The sequence below is a fragment of the Protopterus annectens genome, chromosome 4.part1 (assembly GCF_019279795.1).
Source record: "Protopterus annectens isolate FY-2018-M chromosome 4.part1, PAN1.0, whole genome shotgun sequence".
Classification (NCBI taxonomy): domain Eukaryota; kingdom Metazoa; phylum Chordata; order Ceratodontiformes; family Protopteridae; genus Protopterus; species Protopterus annectens.
In genome coordinates, this window is record NC_056734.1 from 845,577,056 (window position 1) to 845,598,649 (window position 21,594).

The window sequence follows — 21,594 nt, forward strand, 5'->3', positions numbered from 1 at the left end:
CCCAGCACCTCCACCTATACATTCTGGTAATTATAGAGATAGATATGATAACAATATTTCTAATAACAATGATTTAATACAAGATGGAGAAAATGATGGTGATGAAGAGGTTAATGATAATCATTATGTTCAGCAACTCCTTCCAAGGAGGTCAGAGAGAATACGCAATCAGCATAACAGTCAAGATTCTAACCATTTTTCTCCGGGCCATTACCCTTACAGGGGGGGAGGGGAGTACAACAGGAATGCGAAACAGAACAGGAACCAGAAATGGTAAAGGGAATACCAGCTATTGTTGTTGAACAGGAAAGGGATAATTTTTGTGTTCTCAGTAGAGCTGATTATTATATATATAATTACAGTGACCTTATAGTCACTGATACATTCTTTGATCTGTTTACTAAAGGTTTTAAGTATGTACCACAAAAGAACAGCAATATTGCTAAGGTCATTTTGGACCTTAAAATGTTCATAAGAAAACTTAATTTGGAGAATCTATTTGGCAATAATACACACACTGATATTTCCTTTCCTACTAGGTCTAATATTTACAACCCCCCTATACACCCCCAATTGAGGAATCTTGAGAACAGAATTGAACAGCAAATAAGGAAAGCTTCTAGAAATAACAGATTTTCTCCCAATTTGACCACTGGTGAAAATGATCTGCTTCTTGAATTAAGCCACAACCCCAACATCAGAGTTATGGAGCCAGATAAGGGGGGGTGGCACTGTCCTTATGATCAAAATTATGTATGAAAGTAAAATGTATGCAGTGTTAAATGATGACACACGTTATACACCTGTTTCTGTTAATGAAATTCATATTTCTTATAAAAAATAGATTTAGCTATTAAGGATCTATTTGATCAGGGAGTTATAGATTATAGTACATACCGGTATTTAGGAAATGAGAATCCAAGGGTACCAGCCATATCTGGAGTACCCAAAATTCATAAAGATATTGAGGATCCATCCTTAAGGCCCATTGTAGCTGCTCAGGGATCAAAGATTTCACCTCTTTCTAAGTTTTTGGACTGGAAACTTACATTTTTGTGGTGTAAGGAGCATCATTTACTTAAAGACTCCTGGGAATTTTTATGTAAAGTCATGCCGGAGTTTAATGTACCCAATTTACAGTTTCTTACCATAGATGTAGTTGATCTTTTCTCTGTTATACCTCATGAGAAGGGACTACTCTGGTTAGAAGAAGCTCTTAGAGAAGGCCCAAAGGCTAAGGAGAATGATATCTTTTTAACTTTGGAGCTGGCAGATTTAGTATTACATAACAACTTTATTTATTTTTCTGGTGAATATTTCAAACAGACATCTGGAGTGGCTATGGGTGCCAATTGTGCACCTACTTATGCTGATATCATTTTGTCCGTTTGGGAGAAGAAATATATAATAAACAGTGAATATAAGAACAATTGGATATTTTATTCAAGGCTTTTGGATGACATTTGTATTTTCTGGACAGGGTTAAGTGGTACTATAGTGGAATTCATGGATTATCTAAATTCTACTACTGATTTTTTGACCTTTACATACCAAGTTAATTCTGGAAGGGTTAATTATTTAGATGTGTCATTAAGTATCCACAATAATGGTTTTAAATCATCCATTTATAGAAAACCAACTTTTTCCAACAGTTACATTCACTATAAAAGTTCACATCCTGGACACCAGAAGAAGGGCATTGTCAAAGGCCAGTTTGCAAGGGCATCCCGTATGACATCGGACGATATGGATTATCAATTAGAATGCCTTAAACTTACTGAGATGTTTCAAAAAAGGGGTTACCCTGAAGAATTTATTAATAATATCTGTCAGGAGGTCCAGGAAAGTAGGGATACCAAGTATCGACCCATTTTGGGTACAGGGGAATTGGAAAAACCCAAAGGAGAAGGTGGGCCAAATGAACCTCAGTTGGAGTATAACAAGGCTTTTATTACTGAGTATAGTGCTAATTCTGGCACCATTAGAAATATTATTGAATGAGAATGGGACACCTTTCATGATATTACAGACCTTAATAATTTAAAAGGAAAAACTGTAAAAACGGTATTCCGAAAGGGGAGTAATATTAAGAACTTATTAGAATATGAACCCAGTACAAATAGATTTTCTAACCAACGTAAGGGTACATACAGGTGTGGTACATGCTTACAATGCAGATATATTTCCCATACGGACAAAATATTCCTTTCAGCTAGAAGTAGATGGATAAGGTCAACAAAGTTTTCAAATTGCAACAGTCAAGGGGTAATATACCTAGCGTCTTGTCAATTATGTCAAGCATTCTATGTTGGCAAAACTGAGAGACATCTCAAGAGGAGAATATATGAACATCTTTATGAAATCCAGAAAGAGAATTCCAACAATGCCCTTTATCGACACATTTTGGTTTGTCCAAGGACAAGATATGAATTTTTTGTTTAAGAAATTATGGCACGAGATAACAGGGGTGGTCCCTGGGAGACGAAATTGGAACATAGGGAAACTTACTGGCAGATTTTACTGAAAGCAAATAGGGTTCCAGGTTTAAATGACACTATATCCATAGTACCTCTTCTTAAATTAAAAGGTGGGAGACTGTGACATTCTGTTTTCCTTATGTTTTATAAACTATTATTTTAGGGTATCTCTATGTGTATACAATTTTAAATATATATGTATTTTAAATATTCCATGTTTATATATATGTATTCAACATATTCTGTTTAATTTTCAAGTTATGATACATATTTATTAAGTGTTTTTAAATGTAGTATTTTATTTAGGGGTAGTTGGTGTTTGTATTTCTTTAAATCTTTATTAATTAATTGGTTAACTGATTGTATTATTATATATAAGCCAGGTTTTGAGTAACCATCATGTATCTAATGAAGTCAAGGATTTGCATTGACAAAAATGTTTGATTGTAATTTGCTGACATTAATAAAGCGAGTGGTTGCGGTCTTCCCTCACTGATTTTTTGGATTATTTTTTTTTATATCAGTAGAGCCTCCGTTTTGGTCTTGTTGGTTATGTGACCATACAAGTGACTGTGGTGGCCTAATGTTAGGGCAGCAGACAGTACACATCCATAGTGGCACCATGACCTCTGTAGCACATACGGGGGTCACAATGGTAGCCTGTAGTACACATGGTGTCCTGACCCACTGCAGATTATGGGCTGACCATCATGTGTGTCCGTACAGCCCACACACGTTCCATGCAGCTGGACAGATGTGGACCAATACAGGCAAATGATATATGATGGCCTATGGATATGCCCAATGAATGACCCCAGCCCCCTAAGACACACACAGATGACAGCAGGTCAGGCAGTTTGATGTAGGTTGTGTAAGCTAGGACGTCCAACACCACTGTGCTGGTAATTAATGCTGGGAACTGACGTACCCTGGTATCCCTCCAACCAGCAATTTAGGTAGGTCCACACACTGACATGGAGTACCCGGCATACCAGCACAGTAGCGGTAGATGTGTACAACTGTTGGCTGTGCCCCCCGTCAAACCTACACATGTGAGAGTCATGTGCACCACCCACGGTGCTGTGTAGGACTGTGGTTGTGGTTGGATGTCCCCCCACGCTATGCAGACATGTAGCAACTGTCAATGCCACATGACCATTAGCTACCCTGCAGACACAGTGTGACACCTGTCTGTGTAGAATGGAGGGGTCAGCAACACAGTACTATCTATCTGGACATGTGACACATGCAATACAGTTGACCATACTTGGCATGCTCACACACATGACGGTATGATGGTAATGTCGGTTGACAACATGCGTAACAGTCATACTGGGCATGCTCACACACTGAAACACAGGACGGCCAGGCATGCATACACCAGTGGTCTGGACATATCTGCCAGTACATTGCTATACTGTTGGATGTCTGTGCTGCATGGTGTGTGTGTGGTCGATTGTCTGTACATATGCCATGGTCTATTGTTAATTCACATGAGCTATGTGCGCAGGGTACTTCTACCATCACGTGTATAGGGCGGTTGTTTGTTTGCGGACAGGCTGATGCCTTTGGCTACAGACTGGGTAAGGCACATTCCAGCAGGTGGGAGCAGTTGTGCATGGGTTTGCACAGTGTTAAGCACTGCTGACCTCTGGTCACAGCACCTTATATACGTTTAGACTCCACATTTCTTTGACAGTGCACTACTGGCATACTGGTAGACAAACACGCTTACAGCCACTCGCTCACTGACGTTTCAGCTTACATTTGTCACTCACGCTGGGTGTGTGCCATCCCTTGTGATGCGTATTACATCGGACTACATGACTACAGTATCGGGTATGTGTAATCATTTTGCGACGGCACGGACTTGGCGGCCTGTCCAGTGATGTAATCATATTATATGCGTGTTCCTCATATGATCTGTTCCCATCTGCCTGATGCATGGGAACCGATACTCTGCAATGCTGACATGTAACTTGAGTTTGGTAACGCAGCTGTCCACCGTGTCATGCTACCGCATACCTACTGCACATTGTCCACCTTTCAGATTGCACGACAGGAGACTGTAGGAGTGACACCTTTCCCACTTTGCATGGGACAGTCCCTCATCATGCATATCTCATGTGACAATACCAGAACTCTTCACCAATTGGGGACACATTTCTGCAGAATCAGGGACAGATCAAGAAAAATCAGGGACACTTTTACAAAAGTAGTGCTATTAACTTGAAACACTGACAGAATCAGAGCATATGACTTAATAAACATATTCTGAAGTAACAGTTGTTTATAACTCTTGCTTATTGTCATTAGTCAGTAAGTGTAATTCACCACCTTTCCTTCAACAGACACTAATTTTAGGAGGGGTTAAGAGGGACAGAGTTAAACTTTCAGTCAAACTCAGGGACATACCTGACATTCAGGGACAGTTGAGTGGTATGGACAATACTCTAGCCATTGCAACTGTCCTGATTAGGGGACATTCTCATGTTGTACATGTCTGTATTGGTTCCTTGTTACAGGTCTTGTATACCTGACACGTCGATATATCATATGTAGTAGCATAAGCAACTTTACTGCTGCTAGACTACGCTTTGATTTGTTCCGATATGTATATTTCTGTACTATGCATGGCTGTAGGTATGCTCTGCCCTGGTACATCTGACATTTCTACAGAGCAGGTTCTACTTTGGCCATTCAGAATGGTGGCGGCCCTATAGACCCTATATGTAGAGCTATCACATGTGTCAAGGCAATACATACCCACAGCCAGTAGTAAACGGACGACTTCCACGATTTGCATACGTTATGGTTATTCATGTAGCATTATAATTGATAATACTGTTTCCTATTACATGTAGCTGTTACTGATACAGCAAATTGATGTCTGACACCACTACACACACTATATAGCCTCCATTCCCGAACTCATAGGCCATGTGCCATAACTGTCATTTTGCAGGACATAACTGCCCAGACGGGTGTGTCCCTCTCTCTTTAGGTTGCAAGGTGCTCCTCCAACATTTCAGTGACTAATGGATCAGGTTTTAAAACCCAATATTCTGTACGCTGCTCCTTATTTTGATGATATAGTCATTCATTCTGAAGACTGGGATTCCCATCAGACCAAAGTGTAAGCCTTCTTAGTCAAATTCAAAGAGATAGATACACCCCCCCCCCCACACACACACACACAGACACACACACACACTCACACACATACACAAATATATATACATACATATATATATATATATATATATATATATATATATATATATATAGATTCACTTTATAATCTCAAAATACTGAAACATCGAATTTCAGTATGTTGAGACTATAAAGTCGAATCTCAACAACACTGAAACTCCAAAACCGTGAAATTTAAAATTGCAAAGTTCAACACACCACAAACCACACTATGCAAACACCAAACATCCCACACTACAAAAAAAAACACGCGCAGACACACAAACATAACAATACAAACTAACACACCTACACTACAAAGGCTGCATCCCCCCACTTATATATATAGTAACTCCGAGATTACACCAAACAGAAAAAAACAGCAAACTCACAACCAGACATTCTACACTCCCTCGCACACACATCACATATATACAAACACCACCACATTCAACATTTAAACACTCATACTTTTACCTGCCTACCCTAACCCACATGTACACCTTCCAAACATACTCACATACACTCACACACCTACACAAAATCCTTGTAAACTAGGCACTTACCTTAAATTACACCTAAATCCACATACTAAACTGGAAACCATCCACACGACACATTCCACGTCACGAACCGTTAAATCATAACTGCGAATTTGAAATATTCAGATTCACGGTTATGCACTTTCGAATTCCGAAAACTTGACTTTATAGTCTCGAAATACTGAAATTCGATATTTCAGTATTTTGAGATTATAAAGTGAACCCATATATGTATATATATATATATATATATACATATATATATATATATATATATATATATATATATATATATATATATATATATATATATATATATATATATATATACATATATATATATATACATATACACACACACACACACACACACACACATATATATATATATATATATATATATATATATATATATATATATATATATATATATATATATGAAAAATAAAAAACTTCTGTGGATAGGAAGAAAAGTCACACTGAGTCGAACTGTAGTTTAGCGCTTTCGTCCTTTTATTGGTATAAAGAACTTCATCAGAACTATTTACAAATGTGCAAGACTTGTGCTTAAATACTTTTTCTACATGTAAAATACTGCAGATATATTTTGGCCAATGACTGCTCTTAGGGTAAAAGAGTTGACACTTTTTAAAAGAAGCATTAGTATAACAGAGAGGCAGTAATTAGTATGCATGAGTTTTGTCACACTGCAGATACTTATTAACCAATGACAGCTTCCTGGATTTAGAATGACTCACTCCTGAAACTTGAGCTGCTGCAGCTGAATTTACAGTATCTAATGGTGTGTCTCTGTGGGGGTAGTTACACTAGCCATCTCAGAGCACACTTTACATTTAAGTTTTCATTGAGACCTGGGGTGGTCTCTGCATTTAATAGTAGTTGCCAGCGTAATTCTTTGAGTTCCAACAATGTTTCACAGTCACCATAAAATTGATCTACTTGCTCTAAAATAAAGAATTTAAAACCTGTAAAGTTTACACATATAGAGCTGTGCCTGCCCAGAGCATTGCTATTATCTTTATTCCTTATGGCTGCTAAATGCTCTTTGATGCGGTCAGAAAGTTTTCTGATAGTTTTTCCTACATAAAAGGATTGGCAGGAGTTGCATGTTCCTGCGTAGACTACAAACATGGTGTGGCAGTCATAATGTTTAAGAAACTTAATGGTCAGATTACAGTGTCTAAAACAGAAGCTAGTGCCCGTATGAATATGCGGGCAGACAACACATTTAGTACAAGTGAACATGCCTTTGACATCGTCATTTGGTACCTGATTAATTAAAAAATGTGGTTTGTCTTTCTCAAATGCCATTTTTAGTGTTGTAGTCCTTTTGTAAGAGAAGTTTGGTTCTTCTCCCAGAATTTTTCTTAGTTCATTGCTGGCCCTGATAATGTTCCAGTTGCTGTTGATAATGTTTTTGATGGCTCGCATGTCCCTGCTGATTGGTAGAGGGAAGCTGCAGTTCCTATCTGTGCAAGTTTCGTTGCTTGCAGTGGCCTTAGGAGTAAAGCCATTTTTTAGGATCGGTTTGTGTTTGTTATGCCTGTGCATAGCAACATCCGTGAAAACTTCGTAGATAAGTTGCTTGGGGTAATGTTTGCTTGCAAACATGTAAGCAAGGAATTTGCTTTCCAGGTGAAAGGTGCTGTCCTCTGAAATGATACGGGATAGTCTGATAAACTGTCCCCGCAGCACATTCTTCTTCATGAAGAAGGGATGTTGGCTGCGAAAGTCTAGGAAATTATTCCTGTAGGTGTCCTTGCGATACACGTTGGAGACTAGCTGTCCTGTGATAGTGTCCATGGTAATTTGGATGTCCAGGAAGTTTATTTTAGCACCGCAGCCTGAGATAACAAAATCCAGATAGGGGATACTGTTGGACAGGCAGTTGATGAAAGTGTCCAGATCTTTTTGTTGGCCTTCCCACACAAAAAAAATATCGTCGATATAACGCCTGTATAGATGGACCTTGTTGAATTGTGGTAAGTGGACTAAGGTTTCCTGTTCCCATGTGCTTAACACTAAATTGGCAAATGCTGGGGCCATTTTGGACCCCATCGCTACTCCTTTCACTTGCTGGTATATGTTTCCGTTGAAGTGAAAGAAGTTGTTTGTTAGCACTGCTGTGGTTAGTGCTAATAAGGTTTCCACTCGACCGGTATGGAATTTAGCGTATTTGCTGAGGAACAATTCGATGGCCTGTACACCCTCGTGGTGTGGGATGTTCGTGTATAAGGCCACTATATCCAGAGTGACCAGTATACACTTTTTAAAGTCCAACGTGGTACTGTGCAAAGTGTTGAGGAAGTCCCATGAATCCTTTATATAGAACGCTGTGGATTGGACTAGGGGATTGAAAACATAGTCCAGATACTCCGAGATGTTCTCAGTCTTGGTCCTTTTGTTGGAGATGATTAGCCTGAAGGGGGGATCCTTGTGATCCTTGTGGATCTTGGGGATGCCGAATAGTTTCCCCAGGCTAGGTTTTTGTACTACTAAAAACATGTATTCCTCCAGCGTAACATGTTGTCCCAGTTCTAGCTTTTTTAGTAGCTTATCTACTGCTGAAAACTGCTTATTTACTTCTTTTAAGGACACAGGTTTGTAAAATTGGTTGTCGATTAGCGTTGTTTCTATTTTCCTGATGTAGACTTCTTGTTCCATTGCTACAAGCCCTGTACCTTTGTCAGCTTTCATAATTCTTAGCTGACTGTCTCTGTTAAGCTCATTTAGAGCTTGCTGCTCCTGTGTGGAGAGATTAAACCATTTGTCACCAGTGGGTTGTTTCAGCAGAAGCCTAAGTTCATGCTCACATACTTTTTGAAAAGTAGTGAGGGTGCTATTTGGCACTGGGGTGAATACGCTTTTCTTTCTGAGCGTGTGGTGTTTCATTTCATTGGCATCAGTGGTGCTATCCTCGCTACTATCTGGGTCGTAGTACAATATTTTGAGGTTGAGTTTCCTCAGGTACAGGCGTAAATCGAGTGACACATCGGTGATGTGTGCTCTTTGTGAGGGGATAAAGGTAAAGCCCTTGTTGAGAAGCTGAAGGTGCTCTTCTTTGAAAACTCTGTTGGTTAGGTTGAAGACGGCAGTGGAGACCATGTGTTCCCTTTCCATTAATAAAACCTCCTCGTCATGCTTCTTGTTCTCATCGATCTGCCCCTGTAAGGAAAATTGTTCCTCCCTCTGCCTCTCTGTCTGCCTCCCCCTCTGCCTCTCGTCACCGTGGTGTGCGTTGCCAAGTTCAAGTTGGTTAATGGTTCCTGTAATAAAAAAGACTCCTGTGTTCCGGCGGGGGTAGAGTTCGCAGTTGCCTCAAGGGGTAAACTGGCTACTACAGGAGTCCTTGGTGCGTTGTCATTTTCCTGCCTCGTGTTGTTGGCTGCTGGGGGAGGGGGCAGATTGCTGGGAGGATGTGGATGATTTTGTCTGCCTTGTAGGTTGTGGAAATTGTTGAATCTCCGTTGTCCTTCGTGGTTAAGTCTGTAGGCAGTCTGGTTCTGGTATTGTAAAAGATCCCGTTGCAGCTTTTGCCTCTTCCTGAAGATTAAAGTGGCTACGTGCCTTGTGAGCTTTGGAGAGATGCTATCCAAGAGGTGCCGAAATAGCTCAAACTCTTGGTGGCCGAGAACTTTACTGTGTAGTTCTTCTATGTCTTTTTTGATACTGTCCATTCTCTCTAGATTGTGGGTGATTAGCAAGTTGAGAGCTGTTATGCCTGCGTCGTTGTACAGTTTTACTAGGTCGGTGTACAGTTTGGAATCCCTGGTGGTCCCATTGGGGAACTTGTAAAATCTCAGTCCTTGTGGTACTATTTGATGGTGTACACATGAGCTTAAGAAGAAATTGTCGTACTCTATATTTTTATAGAGTATAAGTTTGCGCTCTAAGTCTAGGATGAGCGCTTTGCATTCCATGCTCCCTGGGTGCTCCTGCCCAGGCACTGCATTGAGGCTTTCTGTTGTGACCCGTTGGATCCCTTCCAGAAATGGGTTTGGGGACTCATTTCTGTTGACGAAATTCAGAACGGTATCCGTGTTTGCCACCTGTGGCTGTAACACTGGTGGGTTGCCTCCTGTATTTGTGCCTCGTGGTTGTAGGCTGGAATTCGAGTTATGGTTTGGAGTGGTGGCTTGCTGAGGCGGAGATGAGTTTGTAGGTCCTGCTATTGGATTCCCTTGCGAGGGTATGGAGTTCCCCTGAGTTTGGATTGAGTTTATGCCTGAAAATAGGCTGGGTGTGAAACCCACAGAGTTAGCTCTTAACTCATTGCATCTGTTGAGTATGCTTTGCGCTCTATTCATTGTGGCATTGAAGTCTTGCACTAGTAGATCGTAGTCTTTGGGCTCTGCCTGCCCTGTTGAATCAAATAAAGATTGGCTACTTGAGCCTGGTTCTTCCGTCTGTGTGTCTCCCATCCTGTGCGTCGGAAAAATACTAAAATAATCTAAATAACCGAACTAAACCTAAACTGAAGAAACTTACTAATGAAAAATAAAAAACTTCTGTGGATAGGAAGAAAAGTCACACTGAGTCCGAACTGTAGTTTAGCGCTTTCGTCCTTTTATTGGTATAAAGAACTTCATCAGAACTATTTACAAATGTGCAAGACTTGTGCTTAAATACTTTTTCTACATGTAAAATACTGCAGATATATTTTGGCCAATGACTGCTCTTAGGGTAAAAGAGTTGACACTTTTTAAAAGAAGCATTAGTATAACAGAGAGGCAGTAATTAGTATGCATGAGTTTTGTCACACTGCAGATACTTATTAACCAATGACAGCTTCCTGGATTTAGAATGACTCACTCCTGAAACTTGAGCTGCTGCAGCTGAATTTACAGTATCTAATGGTGTGTCTCTGTGGGGGTAGTTACACTAGCCATCTCAGAGCACACTTTACATTTAAGTTTTCATTGAGACCTGGGGTGGTCTCTGCATTTAATAGTAGTTGCCAGCGTAATTCTTTGAGTTCCAACAATGTTTCACAGTCACCATAAAATTGATCTACTTGCTCTAAAATAAAGAATTTAAAACCTGTAAAGTTTACACATATAGAGCTGTGCCTGCCCAGAGCATTGCTATTATCTTTATTCCTTATGGCTGCTAAATGCTCTTTGATGCGGTCAGAAAGTTTTCTGATAGTTTTTCCTACATAAAAGGATTGGCAGGAGTTGCATGTTCCTGCGTAGACTACAAACATGGTGTGGCAGTCATAATGTTTAAGAAACTTAATGGTCAGATTACAGTGTCTAAAACAGAAGCTAGTGCCCGTATGAATATGTGGGCAGACAACACATTTAGTACAAGTGAACATGCCTTTGACATCGTCATTTGGTACCTGATTAATTAAAAAATGTGGTTTGTCTTTCTCAAATGCCATTTTTAGTGTTGTAGTCCTTTTGTAAGAGAAGTTTGGTTCTTCTCCCAGAATTTTTCTTAGTTCGTTGCTGGCCCTGATAATGTTCCAGTTGCTGTTGATAATGTTTTTGATGGCTCTCATGTCCCTGCTGATTGGTAGAGGGAAGCTGCAGTTCCTATCTGTGCAAGTTTCGTTGCTTGCAGTGGCCTTAGGAGTAAAGCCATTTTTTAGGATCGGTTTGTGTTTGTTATGCCTGTGCATAGCAACATCCGTGAAAACTTCGTAGATAAGTTGCTTGGGGTAATGTTTGCTTGCAAACATGTAAGCAAGGAATTTGCTTTCCAGGTGAAAGGTGCTGTCCTCTGAAATGATACGGGATAGTCTGATAAACTCCCGCAGCACATTCTTCTTCATGAAGAAGGATGTTGGCTGCGAAAGTTCAGGAAATTATTCCTGTAGGTGTCCTTATACGTTGGAGACTAGCTGTCCTGTGTTAGTGTCCATGGAAATTTGGATGTCCAGGAAGTTAGGGTACTGTTGGACAGGCAGTTGATGAAAGTGTCCAGATCTTTTGTTGGCCTTCCCACACAAAAATATTGTCGATATAACGCCTGTATAGATGGACCTTGTTGAATTGTGGTAAGTGGACTAAGGTTTCCTGTTCCCATGTGCTTAACACTAAATTGGCAAATGCTGGGGCCATTTTGGACCCCATCGCTACTCCTTTCACTTGCTGGTATATGTTTCCGTTGAAGTGAAAGAAGTTGTTTGTTAGCACTGCTGTGGTTAGTGCTAATAAGGTTTCCACTTGACCGGTATGGAATTTAGCGTATTTGCTGAGGAACAATTCAATGGCCTGTACTGTGTGGTGTTTGCATGTATAAGGCCACTATATCCAGAGTGACCAGTATACACTTTTTAAAGTCCAACGTGGTACTGTGCAAAGTGTTGAGGAAGTCCCATGAATCCTTTATACAAAACGCTGTGGATTGGATAGGGGATTGAAACCATAGTCCAGATGCTCAGAGATGTTTTCAGTCTTGGTCCTTTTGTTGGAGATGATTAGCCTGAAGGGGGGGGTCCTTGTGATCCTTGTGGATCTTGGGGATGCCGAATAGTTTCCCCAGGCTAGGTTTTTGTACTACTAAAAACATGTATTCCTCCAGCGTAACATGTTGTCCCAGTTCTAGCTTTTTTAGTAGCTTATCTACTGCTGAAAACTGCTTATTTACTTCTTTTAAGGACACAGGTTTGTAAAATTGGTTGTCGATTAGCGTTGTTTCTATTTTCCCGATGTAGACTTCTTGTTCCATTGCTACAAGCCCTGTACCTTTGTCAGCTTTCATAATTCTTAGCTGACTGTCTCTGTTAAGCTTGTTGCTCCTGTGTGGAATCTCCACACAGGAGCAACAAGCTCTAAACAAGCTTAACAGAGACAGTCAGCTAAGAATTATGAAAGCTGACAAAGGTACAGGGCTTGTAGCAATGGAACACAAAGTCTACATCCACACAGGAGCAACAAGCTCTAAACGAGCTTAACAGAGACAGTCAGCTAAGAATTATGAAAGCTGACAAAGGTACAGGGCTTGTAGCAATGGAACAAGAAGTCTACATCAGGAAAATAGAAACAACGCTAATCGACAACCAATTTTACAAACCTGTGTCCTTAAAAGAAGTAAATAAGCAGTTTTCAGCAGTAGATAAGCTACTAAAAAAGCTAGAACTGGGACAACATGTTACGCTGGAGGAATACATGTTTTTAGTAGTACAGAAACCTAGCCTGGGGAAACTATTCGGCATCCCCAAGATCCACAAGGATCACAAGGACTCCCCCCTTCAGGCTAATCATCTCCAACAAAAGGACCAAGACTAAGAACATCTCTGAGTATCTGGACTATGTTTTCAATCCCCTAGTCCAATCCACAGTGTTCTGTATAAAGGATACATGGGACTTCCTCAACACTTTGCACAGTACCACGTTGGACTTTAAAAAGTGTATACTGGTCACTCTGGATATAGTGGCCTTATACACGAACATCCCACACCACGAGTGCGTACAGGCCATCGAATTGTTCCTCAGCAAATACGTTAAAATCCATACCGGTCGAGTGGAAACCTTATTAGCACTAACCACAGCAGTGCTAACAAACAACTTCTTTCACTTCAACGGAAACATATACCAGCAAGTGAAAGGAGTAGCGATGGGGTCCAAAATGGCCCCAACATTTGCCATTTTAGTGTTAAGCACATGGGAACAGGAAACCTTAGTCCACTTATCACAATTCAACAAGGTCCATCTATACAGGCGTTATATCAACGATATTTTTTTTGTGTGGGAAGGCCAACAAAAAGATCTGGACACTTTCATCAACTGCCTGTCCAACAGTATCCCCTATCTGGATTTTGTTATCTCAGGCTGCAGTGCTAAAATAAACTTCCTGGACATCCAAATTACCATGGACACTAACACAGGACAGCTAGTCTCCAACGTGTATCGCAAGGACACCTACAGGAATAATTTCCTAGACTTTCGCAGCCAACATCCCTTCTTCATGAAGAAGAATGTGCTGCGAGGACAGTTTATCAGACTATCCCGTATCATTTCAGAGGACAGCACCTTTCACCTGGAAAGCAAATTCCTTGCTTACATGTTTGCAAGCAGACATTACCCCAAGCAACTTATCTATGAAGTTTTCATGGATGTTGCTATGCACAGGCATAACAAACACAAACCGATCCTAAAAAATGGCTTTACTCCTAAGGCCACTGCAAGCAACGAAACTTGCACAGATAGGAACTGCAGCTTCCCTCTACCAATCAGCAGGGACATGCGAGCCATCAAAAACATTATCAACAGCAACTGGAACATTATCAGGGCCAGCAACGAACTAAGAAAAATTCTGGGAGAAGAACCAAACTTCTCTTACAAAAGGACTACAACACTAAAAATGGCATTTGAGAAAGACAAACCACATTTTTTAATTAATCAGGTACCAAATGACGATGTCAAAGGCATGTTCACTTGTACTAAATGTGTTGTCTGCCCGCATATTCATACAGGCACTAGCTTCTGTTTTAGACACTGTAATCTGACCATTAAGTTTCTTAAACATTATGACTGCCACACCATGTTTGTAGTCTACGCAGGAACATGCAACTCCTGCCAATCCTTTTATGTAGGAAAACTTTCTGACCGCATCAAAGAGCATTTAGCAGCCATAAGGAATAAAGATAATAGCAATGCTCTGGGCAGGCACAGCACTATATGTGTAAACTTTACAGGTTTTAAATTCTTTATTTTAGAGCAAGTAGATCAATTTTATGGTGACTGTGAAACATTGTTGGAACTCAAAGAATTACGCTGGCAACTACTATTAAATGCAGAGACCACCCCAGGTCTCAATGAAAACTTAAATGTAAAGTGTGCTCTGAGATGTCTAGTGTAACTACCCCCACAGAGACACACCATTAGATACTGTAAATTCAGCTGCAGCAGCTCAAGTTTCAGGAGTGAGTCATTCTAAATCCAGGAAGCTGTCATTGGTTAATAAGTATCTGCAGTGTGACAAAACTCATGCATACTAATTACTCCCTCTCTGTTATACTAATGCTTCTTTTAAAAAGTGTCAACTCTTTTACCCTAAGAGCAGTCATTGGCCAAAATATATCTGCAGTATTTTACATGTAGAAAATGTAATTAAGCACAAGTCTTGCACATTTGTAAATAGTTCTGATGAAGTTCTTTATACCAATAAAAGGACGAAAGCGCTAAACTACAGTTCGGACTCAGTGTGACTTTTCTTCCTATCCACAGAAGTTTTTTATTTTTCATTAGTAAGTTTCTTCAGTTTAGGTCTTCTTCTTTCGGCTGTCCTCATTAGGGGTTGCCACAGTGGATCACCTGTTTCCATTTCTTCCTGTCCTCTGCATCTTGCTCTGTCACACCAACCACCTGCATGTCCTCCCTCACCACATCCATAAACCTTATCTTAGGCCTTCCTCTTTTCCTGTTACCTGGTAGCTTCATCCTTAGCATCTTTTCCCCAATATACTCCTCATCCCTTCTCAGCACATGCCCAAACCAACGTAATCGTGCATCTCTGGCTTTGTCTCCAAACCTTCCAACCTGGGCTGACCCACTAATATACTTATTCCTAATCTTGTCCACCCTCGTCACACCCAGTGCAAATCTTAACATCTTTACCTCTGCCACATCCTGCTCAAACTCCTGCCTTTTTGTCAATGCCACTGTCTCCAACCCATATAACATAGCTGGTCTCACTATCCTCTTGTAGACCTTCCCTTTCACTCTTACAGGTACTCGTCTGTCATAAATCACTCCTGATACTCTTCTCCACCCACTCCATCCTGCCTGTACTCTCTTCTTTACCTCTCTTCCACACTCACTGTTACTCTGAACTATTGACCTCAAGTATTTAAACTCATCCACCTTCACCACCTCTACTCCTTGCATCCTCACCATTCCTCTTTCCTCCCTCTCATTCACACACATATATTCTGTCTTAGTCCTGCTGACCTTCATTCCTCTTCTCTCTAGAGCATATCTCCATCTCTCCAGGGTCTCCTCCACCTGTTCCCTACTCTCACTACAGATCACAATGTCATCTGCAAACATCATAGTCCATGGAGACTCCTGTCTGATCTTGTCTGTCAACCTGTCCATCACCATTGCAAATAAGAAAGGGCTCAGAGCTGATCCTTGATGTAACCCCACCTCCACCTTAAACGCATCCGTCACTCCCACCGCAGACCTCACCGCTGTCATACTACCCTCATACATATCCTGTGCCACTCTTACATACTTCTCTGACACTCCTGACTTCCTCATATAATACCACAACTCCACTCTAGGCACCCTGTCATATGCTTTCTCCAAGTCTACAAAAAACACAATTCAACTCCTTCTGACATTCTCTGTACTTCTCCATCAACACTCTCAGAGCAAACATCACATCTGTAGTGCTCTTTCCCGGAATGAAACCATACTGCTGTTCACTAATCATCACATCCCTTCTTAACCTAGCTTCCACTACTCTTTCCCATAACTTCATGCTGTGACTGATCAATTTAATCCCTCTATAGTTACTACAGCTCTGCACATCACCCTTATTCTTAAAAATCGGTACCAAAACACTTTTTCTCCATTCCTCAGGCATCCTTTCACTTTCCAAGATTTCATTAAACAATCTGGTTAAAAACTCCACTTTGCCATTTCACCTAAACACCTCCATGTTTCCACAGATATGTCATCTGGGCCAACAGCCTTTCCATTCTTCATTCTCTTCGTAGCTATCCTTACTTCCTCCTTGCTAATCTATTGTACTTCATGATTCACTATCCCTACATCATCCAACCTTCTCTCCCTCTCATTCTCTTCATTTATCAACCCCTCAAAGTACTCTTTCCATCTCCTCAACACACTCTCCTCGCTTGTGAGTATGTTTCCCTCATTATCCTTTATCACCTTTCCTGCTGCACATCTTTCCTAGCTCGGTCCCTCTGTCTAGCCAATCGGTACAGGTCCTTTTCTCCCTCCTTAGTGTCCAACCTTTCATACAACTCTTCATATGCCTTATCTTTAGCCTTCACCACCTCTCTCTTTGCTATGCACCTCATCTCCTTCTACTCCTGTCTACGTTCTTCATCTCTCTGACAATCCCACTTCTTCTTTGCCAACCTCTTTGCCTGTATACTGTTCTGTACTTCCTCATTCCACCACCATGTCTCCTTGTCGTCCTTCCTCTGTCTCGATGTGATACCAAGCACCTTCCTGGCGATCTCCCTTACTAGCTCTGCTGTAGTTACCCAGATATTTGGTAACTCTTCACTGCCACCCAGTGCCTGTCTTAACTCATCCCTGAACTCCACCTCACAATTACCCTTTTTCAGTTTCCACCATTTGATCCTTGGTGCTGCCCTCACACTCCTCCTCCTCTTCTTGATCACCAACGTCATCCTACAAACCACCATCCTATGCTGCCTAACTACACTTTCTCCGGCCACCACTTTACAGTCTCCAAACTCCTTCAAACTGGCCCTCCTACATAAGATATAATCCACCTGTGTGCATCTTCCTCCACTCTTGTACATCACCCTATGCTCCTCCCTCTTGTTAAAATATGTATTCACCACAGCCATATCAATCCTTTTTGCAAAATCCACTGCCATCTGACCTTCTGCATTGCAGACTGCATCCCAGTTTTCCCCAGCATGTGAGGCAGGTCCCAACAGTGTAAGAGTATGAATATCTGGGTGCAAGACTAGGAGGTAGGTGACATCATGGGGGTGGTGGTGTCAGGCATCCTGTAAGCAGATTGGAGGCTTGTGGCTCAGGTTTGCTCCTAGCTTAGCACAGCTAAGCTAGGGTGTGTGTTTAAACCTGCCTAGCACTCTTTACAAAGCATAAGCGGGTGTAAGCGCCACACACCGGCTTTTACAAGAAGAACAAAGAAGTTAAACCTGGAAATAGCAGCAGTGTGCACATATGAGCACTCTGTTTGCGTGGCATGCACATGGGCTTAAACAGGGAGGCAATAGGAAGGGAAATCAGTGGTAGGAAGGTAATCAAGGAGAACTAGCTTAGCTGGCAGGTGAAATGCCTCAGAATCAGCCAATTACATAGGCAGCAGACCAGCCCAGCCCAGCACACCACTATAAACTATGCAAACACCTTTCCCCCTTGTTTTTTCCTGAAAACTCGGCACCACCAATGTATATGAACGGGGAAATTTTACAAAACAAAAGCAAGTGAAGAAATGTTATGGGCTGCTTTTGCTATCATAAACCAGCATGAGCAAGAGGCTGATTGTGGTGAGGATGTCAATGTTGATGACCAACACACAGTGAGGAGGAGGAGAAGAGTGTACAGACCCAGGGAATCCTACCGGGGGCTACATGAGCTGGAGATAGGGTGGATAGGGACCTCCTACAGTATATCATTGAGCTGTGCCGACCACACCTCAGACACAGAACCAACTGAGGGGAACCCATCCCAGTGGAAACCAAGGTATGTTTAGACTTAAGAATACTAGTTACAGGTACCTTCCAAAGGCCAAAAGGGGATATCATGGGGATCTCACAGGCATCAGCATCCAGGGTACTCCACCAGTTCCTGATTGCCATGTCAGCACATGCCAGTGAGCACATATATTTCCTCAACACCCAAAAGGTATTGACCAGCAATATGCATCTCTTCCAACAAATAGCAGAATACCCTGAAGTAGTGGGTGCTATAGACTGCATGCACATACACATAAAAGCACCACCTCATGAGCAGGGCAGGGTCTACATAAACCGCAAGGGCTTCCCCTCCATCAACTGCCAGGTCATGTGCGATGCCCAGGGCATTATAATGAATGTGTGTGCTGGAAGCCCTGGGAGCTATCATGATTCCCACATCTGGCATCTGACGCAGCTGTACCAGAGATTTGCCAGTGAGGACATCCCATACGGCCACCTAGTGGGGGATGCTGGGTATGCACTGGAACTGTGGCTGATGACACCCATCAAACATGCACACACCTGAACAAGACCTCCATAATGAGGCACATGCACTAACAAGAATCATAATAGAGCATGTCTTTGGGATGCTCAAGTCATGGTTCTGGTGCCCGGACACATCCAATGGAGCCTTGCAGTTCTCTCCAGCTACATGTACCCAAATTTCCATGGTATGTGCCATGCTACACAACATGATCCTGCAGAAGCAGCTGCAGCAGGAACAGCATGGGGCAGGGCCACACAGCCCCCCAGCATTGCCAAGGACAGCACAGGCACAGAGTGACTCGGAGGAGGAACAACCTGAGCCTGCACTTGTAGGCAGAAGGAGGCATGAACAGCACGCCTTGGCTTTGGGAAAGAGGCAATGCATAGCACGCACACTGACACAGTAGGAACCCAGGGAATGGAAACTCTCTCTGACTCACACATACAGTAAAAGGGATGCCAAAAATGACACTACCTGTGCTTTACCATGTATAGGGAGTGTACTATTTAAATCTGACATAGACAGCCCTCCAGCACCATCCTCAGTACTGGCACAGTCGCAAGGTGGTAAGTCACTAAATGCAGTAGTATGATCTGCTAGTTGTATCAATAGTATGGATGTGAACATGCAAGGAAGGGAATTGGGTGGCTGAATGGGATAGCAGCAGATAGCAGACAGTTATATGGGCAGCATGAAACTATAAAAAAATACTGGTGTCAACAAAGTAGGCAGTAACAGGCAAGGTGAAAAAACCCACTGCAGGACATGTGCTGGCCCAAATGTGTGTCTATAGGGCACACACATGCATGTCATGGAGGTTCACATACCCAACAACAGTCCCACCTAGCCAGCAGGACAGGTGTAGATGAACAAAAGGAAAGGCTGTGCTAAGGTCCTCAAGGTAGGCAATGGAGAACAACCCCCCTCCAGACCTACACTGAGTATAACAGTTCGGGAAGTGGGATGTCATTCATGAAGGGTAGGAAGTCTGAAATAGCAATGTAGGTCAATAAAACCTATAAACTGTACTACACTGATATGCCTGCAGTCTGCAGGATAGGTCAGAATACAGATTTAAAAGGAAGCCAACAGACTACCAGAAATACCAGTGTGGTCTAAGCAAATGCCCAGAGTTGGCAAGTGTGCCCCCCAAACCCTATGTAGAAATGTATTAGCATCCATGTGTAGGAGTAATAACAGTGAGCACAGAGTACCTGTGTTTGCCAAAGTATAAGGATGGATTGCTTCATGTGTACAATATGCAGAGCCCTGAGTGTCAGGTTGATGTGTGGAGGCCAATAGGGTACCTGAAATATCAGGTGGGTATAGCAGAAATGTCTACAATTGTCAGGTGTGCCTCCCCAAATATATGTAGTATAGCAGTAGCATCTATGTGTGGGTATCACAGCAGCAGAGCACAGAGTACCTGATCAACCCCAATTATAAGGATGGAATGTTGCATATGCACAATAATAAGAGGTTGTTGTGTGGAAGCCAACAGAGTACCTGACATATCAGGTGGTTGTAGGACATGTCCACAGTTGTGATGTGTGCCCCATGTGAGGGAGTAATAACAGTGAGCACCGAGTACCTGCGCTGGTCAAGTCAGCAAGATGGATAGTTGCATGTCTACAATAGGCAGAGCTCTGTGTGTTAGGTAGCTCTGAGTGGTATGCTGTGTGAAAGTGTTCAGCAAATAGCCATAGATGGTATGTCCTGGTATCCAATGGTCAGTACTGCTGATGACTGGGCTAAGTCCACACAACTGCAGTGCCAAACAGACTGGTATCCCAGCAAGACATGTTTCAGCAGTAGACCATATGATATGTACAGATGTCACAACTGTCACCATCTGGAAGATGGACATGACATGAGTGTTGGCCCAGACATACACACAGTACCCAGATGTAAGTACCATAGAGAGAGACTGTTTAAAATTTCACAGTTAAATGGAGACACCCTCCATTTGTACATATAGATTCACAGCACATCAGTTGGTTGTGTAGTATGGGGAACTAAGATGTACTGTGGGCAAACACTGGCAGACCACAAAAGGCAGAGGCATGATGTATGTAGAAGCTGTTGGTGTCCACCCACTAGCCACCAGCAGGGGAAAGGGCCACATATACCTGTGAGGCAGTTGCAAGTAGCTACCCTAGCACACATGCAGCCAGTCTGGCCCAACATCAGCCTCAGGTAACAAACAGGCCACCTCCCCGCTGCTGTGAATGAGTATAATATGATCCTCACATTACTATGTGAATACTCACAGAATGCAGCATGCTGAAGTGGTGTCCCAAGCAGGTGTGTCCATAGCTGTAAGATTCACCCTGCCAGCATCCACACCAATGGATATAAAAGGAAAGAAACAATTGCCATCACCACCTTGCACACCTATCCTGTCAACCCAGGGGAATACATTGCCTTGCAGCCTGGGTCTGTACAACTGACAAAATCCACTGGCCTGCTACAGATAGCCTGCATCAGTAC